A 19,242-nucleotide genomic window follows, 5' to 3' on the forward strand; every position below is an offset into this window, starting at 1 on the left:
TCCAGCTGTTCAGCGGAGCTGGCCGTGCCTGCTTTGAAAACGGAGCCGGTGGGTATTGCCGGACGTGAGCGCACGGAGCAAAACCGTTGGACACCGCACCCGCAGCCAGTGGAATTCCGGGGTTAGTGCAAGCTCCTAGCCTGGCATTCCCAGACCTGCCACTAGGCGCTGGCAAATTAAATTTGCTGCGCGTGTTGGTCTGGACACGCTCCGTTGAAGCTTTGTCAAGAAAACCAGAAATCTGGCTATGGTTTCAATTGGTTCTATCTAATATGGGCGTGCCAGAGCCCTTTATATGGTACTCTGGGGAGGACGTAACCGGATGACGACAGTGACGTGCATGCAACGTTGAAGCCGTGATAGTAAACATCAAAGATGGCTGCGGATATGTTGTGTGAGTTTGTGACTGCTTTGGCCTCGGCTTTGGCCTCGACACTTTACTTAACGATTTGGAAGACGGCACTCAAATCTTTCATTAGCAAGTAAGTGGAATGTTCTGTTTTGCCGACCGACAACGGCAAATGTTTAATTTAACAGTTTAACAGCTGTTCGCTAAACGAAAGGGGCTTACGTCACCTTGTGCATCGCTCTGATTGGTTGTAGTGCTATCCAACTGCGTGCAGTGGCATTTGAAATGCACGAGTATGGAGCCGCCCCTTGAGTTGGAATTTACTATTGATCGTGGCCAGACCCTCTATCGCTCAAGATATCAGGGTCTGGATTTCCAGGCTAGCAAGCTCCAGCACTTCTGCTCTCAATTCACCGGCCAGTGTTGTTGTTGTAAAGCAGCTGACCGGCGCGGCGCAAAATGTTTACGTCACACCTGACGCTGTTTAGCACCTCTTTCATTCCGGAACGCTGTGTAAAAGGGGCTACTGATGCGCCAGCAGGCCGTCGTTGCTTGGTTCTGTGTAAATAACACAGAAGCAAGCAAAGCCGGCATATTGGAGTGATGTTGTTTCGTCAATATGCCGCAATCTCTGTGTAAAAGGATTGACTTATAACACATGAATACAATTGCTGTAGTAAAACATGTGTCAGTCCAAAGATAACAACAAAAAGATATTTCCACTTCTAAGATAAAGTCTGTGTTTTTTTATGTAATCGGCTGCCATACTTTGAAAAGTGTCATAATTCTATTATTTTTATTATTGGTATCATGGAGGACATTTCAATAAAAAGACCAGCTAACCTGTTAGAACGTTGATGCTCATTTACGTCTCCAACCAAGAAAACAATCTTTGACTTTTGACATCCGCTTCATATGAGACTTGATGATATACTGCAGTTATTTGTATCAAACTTTAACAGATCTTCGTCCCTTGTGCATCAGGAACAATTTGTACTGAACATCATGAATATTACACTGTAAACATTCTTTTAAATAAAGATTCAACTCACTCATCGAAGGATTTTCATGCTCAATGTCTCCAGTCAAGTACATATCTTAAGACTGAGCTGCTTTGCAGACACATCAAGTCACATTTATGTCTGACTAAGTCTATATTTTATGCTTAAGTGACATTTATGTAGACATCGTGTGTCTGTGAAAAGAGACAACTCTTAATGGATCTGTGAATCAACACCCCATGTCTGGAAGGGACTCTTAAATAAAGCTGCAGTGAACATCTCAGTCAGTTTAACCGAGTAATAATAGCAGTATGTCATTACTAGCCCTTTGTATGCAACACAGCACTGGAACACTTGCAGCTCTGAGGGACTGACTGAGTCACAGACATTAAAGGTTAAGATCCCACACACAGATGAGTCCATCTGAACGACATTTGATTGATCTGACCATCCAGAGTGCCTTGTGAGCAGAGCCCCTTTTGTCTTTCACTTTATCTGCTCTAGTCTCAGGGTCATAAAAGATTCATGTGCTATGGCTCGCAGTGTTTTTTTTTAAAGTACTGAAAGTAGAGCATTGTAGAGAGACACCAAGAGAGAAACACTGGTGTGTTGATTTGATAAAATATATGTATTATTTAGCCTTCCTCCTTCCCCACTGAAAAAAGTTCTGTTTTAGCAAAGAAGATAGTGAAGAAGATATGGTGGATGAGGAAGGAAAATAAGCTCTCTTATTCTAATCTTTAAGGAGCCACCCAGTTGTTTTTTTTCATCCTCAAATGCAAATCTACTCCCACGCCTTTTGCTCTTACTTTAAATGAATGCAAACACACTCCCTACTTGTGAATCCAACCACACTACGGCTCAGGGCTCACAAATGTAACACTTCAGCATAAGCATGTGTCTAAACTCTGTCAGGATCTCAGCTCATTTGGCAGCACAGTCACTTGTATTATGGCATAAACACTAATCTGACAGAGCTGTCAACACGACTAATATGAATATGATTTCTTGCTTTTGTGCAAGAAGGAAAAGCCTAATAATAAATAAATAAAAACTGTAATACTTCTGCGGCAATCACCATAAAGCTGCTCATTTTTAAAGAGGTTATAGAAGTGCTGAAGCAGGCAGCTCCTCCTGACAGCCGAATGAAAGCTCAGCTATTTCAGTTGCAATCCATCAGAGATCTAAAGCGTGCTTTGACAAATTTGAGTCAGTGCACTTTCCAGCGGATGCATATGTTGTATCATCCACCGTTGCACACTGAAAGGAAAGCTGTCGTGATTTGCTGTAAGAGCTAATCTCGACTCAGCGAAGACAACTTGCTTTCAAGTTATTATGTGCGGAGGACGACCCCGACGCTCACCGCACGTTATCTAACTTCAGAGCTAAATTGGAATTTATTATAATGTGACAGTCAGAGAAGAGGGTGTGGGTGGCACATTGAAATAGCTACAGTTCCACTGATAATGTCAAGGTGATACTTTGGTAATTAGGTGGTGCAGTTGGTGTGGGGGGGGGGGGGAGAAGAGGGGGTAACTTTAGCCCATGTCTCATTGTCACCAGGCCCTACCTCTCTCACACAGATCAGTCGATATGCACCGGTGACCTGGATGATGAATTGCCTTTTTTTTTGTTTTTTTATTTCCATTATACACAGAGCCAAAGACATACACAACTACTTGAATCAGTCATGTATGCGCATATAACCTTTTCCCTCTTCGTTTGCAGCCGTAGGACGAGACACCAAAGTCTTTGTGCAAGTCTTGGGAAGTAGCCTACTACTACATATGTTTTAAAAAATTGCATTAGCCTACTGTGGCTGCAGAGGGAGCGGCGTAACATCCAATACATTGTCTGAAATGATGTCACTTGAGTCTGAATGCTGCAAGTTTGACAATTAAAAACATTTAAATAAAATGTAGTTGTTGAGGTAAGAAGAAGTGAGCTTAGCAGACCTCTCCAGCAATGATCCTCACCTAGGCATGAGGCTATAGTGGCTCAAGGCTTCATTTGCTGGTACCATAACTTATCCCAATGTCAGAAAGAGCTATCAGGAGTTCAGTTGTTTCAGGGGTTATGTAGGCACCACCTTTAGTGGCGGGGAAGACGAATGAGTGGAATAATTAAAGAACATCCATGCATTCTGTGGATGTAGACTGCACCTGTCCATAAAAAGTAAGCAGTTTCATATAATTTGCATACAATTGGGACATACTGTACCTACATTATACTTGAATATTTAGCCATGACATCGAGCCTTGAACTTAACCCAATTGCGTATATCTGTCGCGTTGCTGGTTGTTCTCTCTCGGCAGCTCAGACGATGCTATGTATGTTCTGCAGCAGAGGATTGTGGGAATAACAGCCATAAAGCATGGTTTGCACTCTAAAAATTGTGACCTGATGCATTAGGACATCAGGGTATTTTTCGGCGTACTGAGTTTGACATCATGTATAGGGACATTCTAAATCGTTTCTCACATACTACATAGCAGGGAAGTGTGGGTATTGGAACGCACCCCGTGTCTGGTTGACTGGCATCAAACTATTTCCCAAAATGTAATTCATTCCTTTTAGACAGACTGACCCGTTATCCATCTGTTTATATTGGTTTGTTTGGGGCAAAACAACAAAGACAGATGATTAATTTATAGTTATAGTTTTTTTTGTGAAGTATAGCTTCAAGAGGTAAGTCATAATACATCATGAAAAGACAGGAAAGTACAGCTGCTATTGTTACAGCCATGCAGACAAAGAGGATGATATATTATATGATTAGAAATAGAAATGGTTTCAAGACAGAACAAAAAATTCAGTATGCTACAGCTTTTTCGTATACAATCCATTACACCTGTTAAATTCTTGACATTTTTTTTTAAAGATTACGATTGCCAAAAAGAATTACCTTGGGGAACCATGAAACAGCTTTTTGATGACAAAGCACTTCCTGCTCATAATAAAGCAACACATCAGTTTGAATGTAGTATCTCCCCATGTAGGGGTAGGAGATTGTTGTATTGTATGTACCAGTCCGGCTGTAATTCAACTATATAAAGTGCAAGATTATAATAATGATTGGGTGGTCACTGGGTGGTGGGCTAAGTGACATTGTCAGTCTGGTTTAACAGTCTGATGGCCTGGGGAAAGAAACTCCTCCTCATCCTCTCTGTGTTGGTCCTCAGCAGACGGTAGCGTCTCCCTGAAGGTAGCAGGGTAAACAGACTGTTGTTGGGGTGGCTGACATCACTAGTGATCTTTTTGGCTCTTTTTCTGCATCGTTTGATGTGAATGTCCTGCAAATTGGGGAGGCTGGCCCTGATGGTTCTCTCAGCTGAGCGAACCACCCTCCTTAGAGCCAACTGAACCTGCTTGGTGGCGCTCCCCATCCAGGTGGTGAAACTCCCTCTCAGGATGCTCTCTATGGTGCAGGTGTAGAAGTTCCTGAGCACACTAAGTGGGAGTTTAAAGTATTTTAGTCGTCTGAGATAGTAGAGCCGCTGGCGGGCTTTCTTCACAACGGTGTTGGTGTGACAGGACCATGACAGGTCCTGTGTGATGTGAACATCGAGGTATTTAAAGCTCTCCACCAGGGCTCCGTTTATGCTGAGAGGTTGGAAGCTCCTCTACTGTTTCCTGCTGAAGTCCACTATAAGCTCATTGGTCTTGTCGACGTTCCGCTTGAGTTTATTCTCCTCACACCAGTCCACTAGATATTTGATCTCAGAGCGGTAGGCAGTCATTTGGGAACCATGGAAGCATTTCTGCCAAAGTCGTTGACCTGCTGGTTGAGCGAAATGGAAAGTCAGGTGATCAAGACTGTCTCTCTGTACAAAATGTACATGGCAAACCATCTGATAGTTGTTGAGATACTGTATTTAGTCTAGACCAAAGAGGTGGAATGACTGATTATCTTCCGAACATGAAGCCACAGAGCTAGCCCATGGCTTAAAAGATTACAGAAACTGAAGAAACAACTTGTTCTGTGGAAAAATGTCTCGTCTGCATGCTGTAGTGGAGACTGTCTTCTTCCAGTAAACTGTATAGATTATTATCCATGTTAAATACTCCTCCACCTCATAATAAACATGAGGACAGATTAGCACTCTGCAAATGTGTAATTATGCATCATCCACCATGTTGAAATACGATTAGACGCATGTTTTGTGTTAATGTGTGTATGAGATAGAGAGAAACAGAGAGTGAGAGAGAGAGCGAGAGAGAGAAAGAGAACGATGGTTCTAGAGACAATGAGTGAACATTCTTCTGTGTATTCAGGGTTAATGAGGCACGGGTGAATGCATCAGCGGCTATTTAAATACCAGAGAGGATGTTCTTTCCCTCATATTCTGAACCGTTAGCTCTGACATTGATCAATTAAAGAAATATCATCCCATTATAGCAGATGAAAGACAAGCACCATCTCCAAAGATCAAGATCAGATTGGAGTGGGAATTCTTTTTAAAGAAGCCTGAATATTATTTTTCCTGAGGTTCGTTTTAAAATAGCACGCCAGTGGGGGATGAAGCTAGGTGACGGGAAGGGAGAGGCTAAGGAGCAGAGAGTCTGCACAGGAACATCCGACTGCTCCAGTTGGGCAGAATGGAGAGGGCCTCATTAAATTTTAATTGCGGCACGACGCGGAGTGCATCGCCATTTACATGGGGATGCATGAGACCTTTTTTTTTTTACTGAATTGAGTACATGTCATCTACTCTTTTCAGCTCGGCAGCCTTGTGACTTAATGAAAGGATGTCTGGGGAAAAACAGACATTTCACAGTTTAGAGCTATTAAAAATGTACGGGGAGGAAAAACACTCAGGGCCATTCAGTAGTCAACAGGAATAATTTCCATTCCATTTTTTATTCTGTGGATGTGGGGTGGGCATCTTTTGCACTCTCGTGATAACTGTTGCACATAAGAAAGTCTGCTTATAGCATAGAAGTAAGCCCCAAAAATAAACTAGTCTGGGAAGTCTGCATTATATTACGAAAAATAAAAATGACTTCCAACCCCATCATCTTCACAAAAGGGTCCACTTAAAGACATAACTGCATAAACACAATACACACCATGATTCTCTAAAAATAAAAATCACACCCCGGCATCAAGAATAAAAAGCTGACAGTTACACATTTCCAGGTTGAAGTGATTAGAAGGAGTAGGAAGCAGGAAGCAGACTGTTCAGTGTGCACACTGGAGCAGATCTGTGTGTTTATTGTCTTCCTGTCCTGGATGGGTGTAGCATTACAAGCTATTGTCTCCAAACTGCCAGAATCAATTAATATGAATAATGAATGCATACTGACAGTGTCGGTCGTAAGGGCTTTTTACATTTATTTATTTATTTTTTGTTCCAGCTCCCACTGTTCCAGCACATGAATGGTGGTTTAATGTTTCACTACATAGAAGACAGTAATTATTTTATGGATACTAAAAGGAGGTAGGCTACTTAAATAACATTTACTGGGTTAAAGTTGCTTAAAAATAACTGGATTTCTGCATAATACTAATTATTGTCGATCCATCCATTCTATACTTGCTACACGTGAATTGATTAGTTGGGGCAATATAATGCTTTGTTATTGCTCAATCGACATATTGGCATCTCCATGATTGACTTTTTTGTCAATGAGCAATTACTGAGTTAATGATTCATACCCAACAGCAGGCTTAACAAAAAAGTCTAAATAGTAAGAGGTTGTTTGGGGTGCATAAGACAATATTTCAATTGAGGGTTGCTCTCAGAGTTTTTAAGAATGAAAAAAGCAACATTGTTTTTAAGACAAACCAAAGATAACCTGGACGCAAATCCTGTATTAATCTTCTCTCACGTCAAGAAAACGTCTGAATGAAAAAATGTATTGATTATGTAACCCACTTCAATGCATTATATATCTTAAACAATAATAATAGACAATTTGTCACTACTTCAGCCACATTTTAGTTTTTTGTCACTTGTCTGTTCCCATATTAAAGGCTGTTACATACTCCGTGAGAAGAAAGAACAAAGCTCTCGGTGACAGAGCTGCGAGAAGTTCTTTCTGGTCTGACATTACATACTTCACGAGAACTCAACTGCCTAACTACTCACCGCGGCATTGTTACCATGGTAATTGACTCAGTAGCGCCAGCTGATTTCCCTTCGCTTTCCTCATTGACTTCAGACTGACCAATCACACAATAGTTCTCGGACAAGCTGCGAGAAGAAAGTTCGGCCCGGGTGATGTGTCGAGAACAAGCTGCGAGAACAGCTAAACAAGAGCTGAGAGAAGAAAATTACGTAATTTTCTTCTCTCAGCTCTGTCACCGAGAACTTTGTTCTTTCTTCTCGCGGAGTATGTAACAGCCTTAACTCTCTTGTCATTTCAGACCCGGCCACTCCCCCCTGCTCTGCACTCCCTGCTGATTACTTCCACCTGGCCTAACCACACTCACCTGCTCCCCATCAGCTATTAGCCCCACAATATATATACCGGTTCATTCCCTCAGTTCCCTGCCAGATTGTCTTTGTGTTACATTGCTCTCCAGCCTCTTCTGAATTCCTGCCTGTTTACCTGCCTGCCTATTCGTGTTTTGACCCATCCTTTTTGGATTCTGGATTATCCCTTTGCCTGCCCCTCTTGGACTTGTTGCCTCGCTACCACCTGGTTTGATTCTTTATTAAACTTTGTTGCAATACCTGAACTGTTTGTTGTCGTGCTATTGGGTTCTGGCCTGCCATTTTTGTACAACCCTGACAGTACAATCTGGCCAAAAGATGAACCCAGCCGACACAAAGGCTCTTAAGGAAGAAGTGGCAGCACAAGGTGCCGCCCTACACCAGCATTCGAGACAGTTCACCGCTATGGAAGTGGCTTTCCAGGAAACTTCGGAACGCCACAATCAGCATTTTGAGGTTCTGAGCGGCCAGCTCCAGCAGCTCACGCTGGCCAGTCAGACCCCAGCGGTTCAACCACCCACCAGCCCTCATGTCCCTGCTGTCTCCCGTCCAGAGCCCCGCTTAAGTGCTCTAGAGCGCTTTTCTGGAGCTCCAGATACCTGTCGCTCCTTTCTGACTCTGTGCTCATTGACTTTTGAACTACAACCTCTCACATATCCCACGGAGAGGTCGAGAGTGGCTTTCATGATCACCCAGCTTACTGGGCGGGCCCGGAACTGGGGTGCCGCCGAGTGGGAGAAGCAGTCGGCTCTCTGTTCTTCTGTGGCTGCCTTCTCTGAGGGTCTTCGGAAGGTGTTTGATCATGCTACCCCTGGTCGGGAGGCTGCTCGGGGTCTGTTTAACCTGGCTCAGGGGAGCCGGAGAGTGACTGATTATTCCATCGAGTTCCGGACTATCGCTGCAGAGAGTGACTGGAACTCTTCCTCCCTGGCTGACGCCTTTTACAACGGACTTTCTGATGCCATCAAGGACGAGCTGGCGGCCCGGGATCCTCCAGGGGATTTGGACGTTCTCATCGCCACCGCTATCCGCATCGATGGACGTATCCAGGAGAGGAGACGAGAGAGGGTACTGACCAGCACTTCCCGTAGCCTTCCACGTCTTCCAGTTTCACCTTCCACTTCAACGTGTTTTCCTACCGCTGCTGCCTCTAGTGACCCAGTTGAACCCATGCAGCTGGGCAGGACCAGGCTGTCAGCTGCTGAACGACAACGGCGCCAAAGGGAGAACTGTTGCATGTACTGTGGAGAGGGAGGCCATTACGTGTCATCCTGTCCAGTAAAAGACAGGGCTCACCAGGAATCCAGAGGGCGCTGGTGAGCCGCATCAAGAACGTTGAAGGTCCCTCTCGAGCACTACTTCATGCCCAGCTCAACTTTAATGGTCTGTCCCATACTGTCGCTGTCCTCATTGACTCGGGAGCTGACACCAACCTTCTGGATCGGGGCCTTGCCATGCAGCTGGGTATTAACCAGGAACCCTTGGCCGAGCCTATTGAGGCTACTGCTCTCGATGGGCGCCTCCTCTGCACTGTAACCCATCGCACAGTTCCTATTCATCTGGGCATATCAGGTAACCACACTGAATCTCTAACCTTTCACCTGATTAATGCACCTCAGCAGCCAGTGGTCTTGGGGTATCCTTGGTTAATTAAACACAATCCACACATTGACTGGAGAACCGGTTCCATTCTACAATGGAGTGATCAATGTCTTGCGGTCTGTCTGAAATCTGCCTTGTTACCTGCCTGCAGCACCCCTTCTTCTAATGAATTCCCAGATCTCTCAGGTGTCCCGTCGGAGTACTACGACTTAAAGGAGGTGTTTAACAAGGTACGGGCCACCTCTCTTCCCCCACACCGCCCGTATGATTGTGCCATTGACCTCCTCCCTGGCTCATCCCCACCCAGGGGGAGGCTCTACTCTCTGTCAGCCCCGGAAACCAGGACCATGGACGAATACATAAACAACTCACTGGCAGCAGGCCTCATCCGTCCCTCTTCATCACCTGCTGGAGCAGGGTTTTTCTTCGTGGGTAAGAAGGACAAATCCCTCCGGCCCTGCATCGATTACCGCGGTCTGAATGATGTCACCATTAAGAACAGGTACCCCCTCCCACTCATCTCTTCTGCATTTGAACTTTTGCAAGGGGCCTCTGTGTTTACCAAGCTTGATCTCAGGAATGCCTATCACCTAGTTCGCATTCGGGAGGGGGATGAGTGGAAGACGGCGTTCAATACCCCTAGGGGCCACTACGAGTACCTGGTAATGCCTTTCGGACTCACAAATGCTCCTGCAGTATTCCAAGCCTTAGTGAATGATGTGCTCCGGGATTTTCTCAATGTATTTGTGTTTGTTTATCTTGATGACATCCTCATCTTCTCCAAGTCCGAACAGGACCATGTGCAGCATGTCCGCAGGGTTCTCCAGAGACTCCTAGAGAACCAGCTGCTCGTGAAGGTCGAGAAGTCCGAGTTCCATGCCACTGAGGTGTCGTTCCTGGGATACATAATTTCAGTCGGAAGTATTCACATGGATCCCACCAAGATTAAAGCGGTGGTGGATTGGCCGGTCCCCACCACTCGTAAGAAGCTTCAACAATTTCTGGGGTTTGCCAATTTCTATCGTAGGTTTATCCGCAACTATAGTTCTGTAGCAGCTCCCCTGACAGCCCTCACCTCCCAAAAGGTAGCCTTCCAATGGTCCCCTGCTGCAGGAAGGGTGTTCAGTGAGTTAAGGTCACGGTTCTCTTCTGCTCCCATCCTCATCCTACCAGATCCAGAACGCCAGTTTGTCGTTGAGGTGGATGCGTCAGACTCCGGGGTGGGGGCAGTCCTGTCTCAGCGGTCAGGTAAAGACCAAAAGTTACATCCATGTGCCTTTTTCTCCCGCAAATTGTCCCCAGCGGAGAGAAATTATGACGTTGGTAACCGGGAGCTATTGGCGGTTAAGATGGCTCTCGAGGAGTGGAGGCACTGGTTGGAGGGGGCGAAGAATCCGTTTGTGGTGTGGACGGACCACAAAAACCTGGAGTACATCCGGTCAGCCAAACGGTTGAACTCCCGTCAGGCCAGGTGGGCGTTGTTCTTTAATCGTTTTGATTTTACCCTGTCTTATCGCCCAGGTTCTAGGAACGTCAAACCAGATGCCCTGTCCCGTCAGTTCCAATCCGAACATGTTCCCACACATCCTGAGAGCATCCTCCCCACTAAGATGGTCATCGGCGCAGTTACCTGGGACATTGTGGACAAGGTAAAACGGGCCCAGGCCGACCACCCGGCCCCCAGTGCTTGCCCTGATAATCGTCTGTATGTGCCTGTGAATCTCCGCTCTCAGGTCCTCCAGTGGGGACATTCTTCTCGCCTTGCCTGTCATCCAGGGGTTAGGCGCACTCTAGCCCTGCTGAAGCAACGGTTCTGGTGGGCTACCATGGAAGAGGACGCCAAGGAGTTCATCGCTGCTTGCTGTGTTTGCTCCCAGCACAAGATCGCTCGCCATGCCCCTGCGGGCCTTCTTCAGCCACTGCCTGTTCCTCATCGTCCGTGGTCCCACATCTCGATCGACTTCGTCACCGGACTGCCTCCCTCCGAGGGTAACACCACTATTCTTACTATTGTGGACAGATTTTCTAAATCTGCTCAGTTTGTTCCGTTGCCCAAGTTACCATCTGCCAAGGAAACAGCTGAAATTATGTTGCATCATGTTTTCCGTCTGCACGGCCTTCCCTGTGACATTGTCTCCGACCGGGGGCCGCAGTTCACTTCTCGTTTCTGGACAGAGTTTTGTCAGCTGTTGGGGGCCACGGTCAGCTTATCCTCGGGTTTCCATCCTCAATCCAACGGCCAGACTGAGCGGATGAACCAGGAGATGGAGACTGCCTTGCGCTGCATCACATCCCAGAACCCGTCCTCCTGGTCCAAGCAGCTCCTATGGGTGGAGTATGCTCACAACACACTTCCAAGTTCAGCAACAGGTCTTTCCCCCTTCCAGTGCTCTCGAGGATATCAACCTCCATTGTTCCCTGAGCAGGAGCGAGAGGCCAGTGTCCCGTCTGTCCAGGCGTTCGTCCAGCGGTGTCGGCGCACCTGGGTGCGGGCCCGTGCTGCTCTCCTGCGCTCGTCCGACCGATACCAGAGATATGCCAATCGCCGTCGGACCCCTGCACCCGGTTACACTCCGGGTCAGAAGGTTTGGTTGTCTACACGGGACCTTCCGCTCCGGGTGGAGTCTAGGAAGTTGGCTCCCAGGTTTGTGGGTCCGTTCTCCATCAATAAAGTCATCAATCCTGCTGCAGTCCGTCTCTGTCTTCCTCGCTCCATGAGGATCCATCCCACCTTCCATGTATCCAAGATCAAACCCGTTAAAGAGTCCCAGCTCCAGCCCTCCTCCAGACCCCCGCCGCCCCCCCAGCTCATTGATGGAGGGCCTGCCTACTCGGTTCATCGTCTCATCAGGTCGCGACGACGGGGAAGGGGTTTCCAATACTTGGTTGATTGGGAGGGTTATGGCCCTGAGGAGCGCTCGTGGGTCCCGGCTCGCCACATCCTGGACCCCGACCTCATCACCACATTCCATAGGGACCATCCTGATCAGCCTGGTGGGACGTCAGGAGCCGTCCCTAGAGGGGGGGGTTCTGTCACTACTTCAGCCACATTTTAGTTTTTTGTCACTTGTCTGTTCCCATATTAACTCTCTTGTCATTTCAGACCCGGCCACTCCCCCCTGCTCTGCACTCCCTGCTGATTACTTCCACCTGGCCTAACCACACTCACCTGCTCCCCATCAGCTATTAGCCCCACAATATATATACCGGTTCATTCCCTCAGTTCCCTGCCAGATTGTCTTTGTGTTACATTGCTCTCCAGCCTCTTCTGAATTCCTGCCTGTTTACCTGCCTGCCTATTCGTGTTTTGACCCATCCTTTTTGGATTCTGGATTATCCCTTTGCCTGCCCCTCTTGGACTTGTTGCCTCGCTACCACCTGGTTTGATTCTTTATTAAACTTTGTTGCAATACCTGAACTGTTTGTTGTCGTGCTATTGGGTTCTGGCCTGCCATTTTTGTACAACCCTGACACAATTACTTTACACGTTTTGCCTATTTCCATGTCAGTGTTGCAAACGTCTTTAATTCTGCAACAATAAACCTGGTTGCTGCCCAAGCTGCCAAATTGTTCCAAACTCTAAAAGCCATCACTCTTATTAAGCCGATCAGGTTTTTTTTTAAAGTTTTGTAAATGTGATTCACAAGCAGCTGCTGGTGGGTGAGGAATTCATTAGAACCGACAACTGAGTAACATTATAAGAGAGATTTAATGCTAAGTGTGCTGTGTCTGAGTACCACAGGCATAAAGAGCTGCCATTTGGAGACAAGTGGAAGAGCATGATTATTTCTGCAGCAGCAACAGTGCCTCGCTGTCATCACTGCACCACATGCACAACAATGTAATGTATATTATATTATATATTATTAAATGTTGTTAAAATACTCTTAAGAACTAAGATTTGAATACATTACTTATCCTTAAGTTACCTATGTGCTTCTGTCTTTGGAATGAGGCTTTTTGTCAGCAGCTTATAGCAGTATTCTCTTTTAATCTACAATGTTGATCATATTAACAAATAGATATATATCTTTCATCTTAATTTTTTCCCCAAAAGCTGCTCATCATAGCCCAGGGGTTTTCAAAGTGTGAGAGAGTGAGACCCCCCCCCCCCCCCTCAGAGAACAAATTTCAGCTGACCCCCCCCCCCCCCCCTAAAATCTAAATCCCTGTGTGTTTTGAAAGATCTTTTAATTATTTTACAAAATTAAACATATTTTTTAAACATTCTAAAAAAAATTGTGCGTTTTTAAACACATTTTTTAATAAATTTTAACACTGAACCAGTGTCTTAATCCTGCTTCCTTTAAGGATAGTAGTGATTTAGTGTGCAGCGGAGTGAGAAAGATAGGCAGACAGACTTGCCCAAATGATTGACTAGTTAAATGTCCTTCACACACCCAGTGTTTTTTCGCTAGTGCCTCCAATGTCCTGCTGGAGGAAAATAGAAGCCAGTGGAGAACCAGACCCTCGTAGGGTGGTCCGGGGGTATGTCCCCCCGGGAGATTTTTTTTCACCTTTTTAAAGTGAAATGCATGAATCTGGTGCACTTTGAGAGGACAATTAATAGGCTAAATATGAGGATTTTTTTGTGAACAAATAATTTGGAGACACTGGGTCTGATGAATTAGAAGCTATTGAAGAAAGACTCATGGATTTTCCATCAAAATATGAATTTAAAATAAAAAAAATGTATGCAGGGTCCTCTGGGTTGGGCATGGTGCTCTTTTTCTTTAACGAGACCTATTTCTCTGTAATATAATGAATGCATTTTTAATGCAGTGAGAGGAACGAAGCAGAAGAACTCTTGTCCAGCTATGCCGTGATCTTAATATAAAAAACACAAACTCAAAACATTTTCACATTTTCATCCGCGCGCCCCACAGTTTGAAAACCACTGTCATAGCCTATTGTTGATAGAGTATCACTTCTGAGCAAATAGCACCCTCTTGTGGTGCATGAACTCTTTCACAGGTACATTGTCCAAAGGCCTTGAGAACTATTTTATTTTCAGTGGAATCCGCACATCTCAAATGAGGGGAGGTTTTCTTTAGAACATCCTTAATTTTTAACACATGTGAAAGGCAAAATTACATTTGCACTTGCAGTTGCTCACATTATATTTTCTTGTGCTTGAAATCAGAATTAGAAAGCATTATACAAACACGTGTGCATAAAGAGCGTGCTTCTTTCAGGGCCTGTGTTTTCCAGCAGCAACAACTTATACATTCGGGAGTATTTAAATTATTGCATTATTATGACAATGGTATGTTGTGATTTAGGAGATATTACAATCAAAGCCACCAGATCAGTGGAATTATGTTATGTGCGCATTAGGTTAAAGAAACGTCTGAGCTCTTCCAGTATTCAAGATAAATTACTTAAATCCCAGCTAGACCAGGTAAATATGTGTATTAAGATGAATATGTATAGACAGCACGATGAGGCTATCAGTCTGGCAAATATACACATCAAAAAGATATCTCAAATTAAGAATTATACAAACAATTGTGTCTTCCAAGGAAGTGTTTCGAAAATACAGAAAACTCAACAGCTGTCTGCAAGTGACAATACGCAACTGATCACAAAAAGTTATTTAAGCCATGTCCTCATGAATGTCCACGCCAAGAAAACCAAAAAAATCTCACAATAAGTCTGTCTTTTCTTCATGGTGTACACACTGGCACATCTGCTTGGCCAGCAGTGTTACAGACAGCACCAGAGATTGTTGAACAGCAGCTTATGAACTTGATTAACACTTGTTTCAACACCTCTTTCCTCTGTCCATACACAAACTAAACAGCTGTTCGCTAATGATGTCCACTACAACCAACATGCTTACAATTCTTCAGAATGGTTGACTGGTGTCAGTAAAATATCATGATTTACAGCTTTTATTAAGCCTATGGTCTTACATTTAGGGGCTGTGTGTTTTAAATAGATTGATTGGCTAAATGAAAGTAAACGTAGGCCTAAGTACTATTATTAGCATTATAAGAGCAATACTGGAAAATCACCAAAGTAGGCCTACTATATTTTTATAATTGGTGCAGTTAGTGTTTATGTAGAATTGTCCTGTTGCAGTTCACCAAAATGGAGCTTATTTGAACTATTTTACATGCTGTTGAGTAGTTGAATCAATTACGATGTATCACACAGTAGGCCTATGTTTTGTACATCAAAGGGGAATCTTCATAGGTGAAGTGAGCGATACATTTATGTTAATGTAGGCTATGTGCTAAATCGCTCTATATTCATGCACGCTTCATAACACAAGTCTCTCAGTCACCCGCTCTGCATGTAATCGGCAAATAAACTTTTCGGGTATCACAACCTGATATCCAATCAGAAAAGAGAACGCTACAAACCGGCAGGTCTCACTGCCGGTGAACGCGCAGAGAGTGTCCGAGGGGTGAATGTTTATGCGCTTACAATGGAGGAGCAGGTAAAAATCCTTCCCAATGTCTGTTTTGATGGGTTTTAGAATGTTTTATTGCACTTACAGATCTGAGATGATGCTAGAACGCAGTGCGTTAATGTAGGGACGAGGGAGGGGACTGCTTCTAACTGCAGTCACTGACAGGAAGTTAGCTAAAAGTAGCATTTTGCTTACTGAACATTTAAATGTATGCTTAAATTTGCTTAATTTATATTTAAGAATAGTATTGGTATGCAGCGGGACAGTCACAGGACAATCAGAGAAACATTAGGTTCACTTTAGAGAGGGGTCTTCTTTTACATCTAGCCTACATTTGGTTACTGAACATAATCTAAAACAAGCTAAGAATATAGGCTAATCTAAAACAAGCTAATATTTTTTTTTTAAATCAAAGAAATCATGCAGCTGCACCCTGTGGCTCATTGAAAGTATTTTAATGAAGTTCAGGAATTTTAATAGGCACAGAGCCAAGCTGGACTCAGTCAGTAGGCTACCTTGAAAAATGTCCAGAGTGAAATTTCGGTTGCGTTCCGAATCGCATACTCTTTCTTTTTTCTATTCTACATACTACATCCGACGATAAAAAGAATATAGTTAGGATGCAGTAGGCATACTATTGGGACATACTTTACTCTCTTATTTCATCATAACATTGCGCCTTGATCTTGACTAACAATCTTGGCCGCATGAAGTAGGACATCCGGGTACTTCTAACCATCCTAAATCTGGCCACAAGAATCGGGACATCCTAAATCTTTTTTCTACATACTATATACCTGTAGTAAAAAGTATGCGATTCGGAACGCAACCTTAATGTTGGACAAAGAACAACACCGCCCTCTGGTGGTCATGTTCCTATGTTAACCTCCACCCCACACTGTTATAATCTACACGGATTTCATTTTAAACCTTTGTGAGGATCCAAACGTTTTCAAAGAAAATTAATTGGGTGGGCTTAATTTTGTACTGCAGAAGTGTGCATTAAAATAATAATAATAATAATAATAATAATAATAATAATAATAAGAAGAAGAAGAAGAAGAAGAAGAAGAAGAAGAAGAAGAAGAAGAAGAAGAAGAAGAAGAAGAAGAAGAAGAAGAAGAATATGCACAAGGCCAACTATATATTTAAAAAAGCTGGAATACTGAAAATAATATGTCTAAATATGTGACTCAGTGTTAATATCATGCAACTTAAATGAAGCGATGATATGTGTTACTGAGTCTAACGATTATTAGTGGATTTCAAGAGGTTAAACAGAAAAGGCTTGAATCATCAATCTCATTCATTGTCTGTATTTAAAACTGACATCATAATTTGATTGCCTTGGTGAAACAATCATCTATTCTGCATGCATTCATTATCAAACAACAATATGTTATACCAGACTAATAATAAATAGAAAAGTCAAGTGTCTGCTGTTCCCTTAAGTAAGGATTAGCCTCATTAACCATGATGCATGTTTGCTGCTTGTATACTGCAGCTTGTTTGACACATTAATGGAGTAAAGCAAGGAGTTTAGATGTAGTAAAGGCTACTGAGTGAAACAGAGAGAAGGGCGACTATTGGCAGATACTCACCAGTGTTTCCCCCAGAAAATGGCTTAGTCAAGGTGGTCAGTACCCTGGGTCATCGGAGGCGCGGCGCGAAGCGCCGCGTCGAAAATTTGGGGGGTATTTTGCTCAAAGATGCCAATGCGCAGTAAAGAAATAAACTGTTAATTTGAATACAACAGACACTGACCTTACAGTTGTGCAATTTTGTTTGCTATGTGCAGGTACAAATGATGTGCAAACATGCAGTACAAAGCACAATTAAAGAAAACTTCTACTGTTTTGGTGCAATACAATACAGACACACTAAATACAAATAATGGACCATACACTCAACATGTGTATGCACATAAAAGTGAAAATTCAACTTTAAAGTTCCTTTTTGGATGAGGGGCTGTTGTGCGATTATTGTGGACAATAGGCCTATTGTGATGTGATAGCCTATAATTCATTAATGGTTGTTTTTAGCCTACTTGCTTGATTTCTTTTTAAATACAGAGTTTATTGGTCGTTTTCTAACATGTATTTCCAAATTTAAAACATAAAAATAAAGCAGCATTGAAAATTCAGAAAATAAATCTTCTTGGCCTACACTAGCATGCTGTTTGAAAAATAACTCAATAGTTGAAATAACAATGTGTTTTCCCCTTAAAATGACTAAATACATTTCTCCAAAGGTCAAAGACAGTAACAGTGTGGCACTTCTGTAAACACTTACTGAAACTTGGCTGGGCCATCACTCTCATGCATTCATCAAACTTTTCTCTGCGCTGTCTGAGCTGATAGATAGGTTGTGTTGCCACGGTGATGTGGAGTCTTAAACTGTTCTAGCTTTGCAGAGCACTTCTTTCTGTTCAGCTAAATATCCCCATAGAACTGCACCGCGTTTATTATCGCCACCAGTTAAATGTCGGTTTGCTTCTGCTCGTTTAACTCTCCTGCGTGCATGCCGTAGTCGCGCGGTGCAGTACGGTCGCGCGCACAAAGCCGCGGACACAGAGCAGCTGATAGAGAAACGCTTGGAGACACATGCTTTTTACCTTTCGCGCAGTTATGACCATGTATAAGTACACATCGCGCTTGCTAGTACATTAATTGTGCAGCACTAAAAAAAAAAAAAAAAAAAAAAAAAAAAATTAAATAATTTTTTTTTTTTTTTTTTGGGGGGGTGGGTGGTAGTCAAGGCGGGGGGCTGGCGTTGCTAAGGCGGCCGCCTTAGCTATAAAGCGCTGGGGGAAACACTGCTCACTTCTTATCATGAACATGCACGTTATTTATCGTGCTTATAAAGTTCCATAGAGCGCGGCAGTCCTCCCTCTTGATCCCTCTTCATTGGCATGCATTTATCTTTGGCAGGCAAATGCCCCACTTGGGGCTGACATATTTCATTATCTCTCTCGTCTTTCATTTATTTAGACAACGCCTGTGGCTTCATTAGACCAGTTACTATTCATCACAAAGTGGATTGTGCGTGGAACAGGATTAGAGACGGTCCCCAACAACATTGTCCTTTATTTATATGTAGGCCTATTTAAAATACTCAAAACATTTGAACCAAGAGTTCAACTAGAACGTCCTTCCGTCCTGACCAGTGTCTTTGCTTCCCCCATGTGGATAAACTGTTTACAGCCTCAGACTGAGCTGGACTGCCCGCCAACAGCGAAGGAGAGGGATCCTCACTGGGTTTACCTCCTGAGGAGAATGCTGTGTGCAGGTCTGACCGCCAAAATAAATGATCACTGCGTCTTTTATTTAAATGTTTGATTGTATATAAGTTTGATAAGCTATACATTATTCAAATGAATCAACATACATTATAGTTCATTATGAATGACAAGAAATTAACAAGTAAATACAT

This window comes from Ammodytes marinus (genome assembly GCF_949987685.1).
Source record: "Ammodytes marinus genome assembly, chromosome: 1".
Classification (NCBI taxonomy): Eukaryota; Metazoa; Chordata; class Actinopteri; order Uranoscopiformes; family Ammodytidae; genus Ammodytes; species Ammodytes marinus.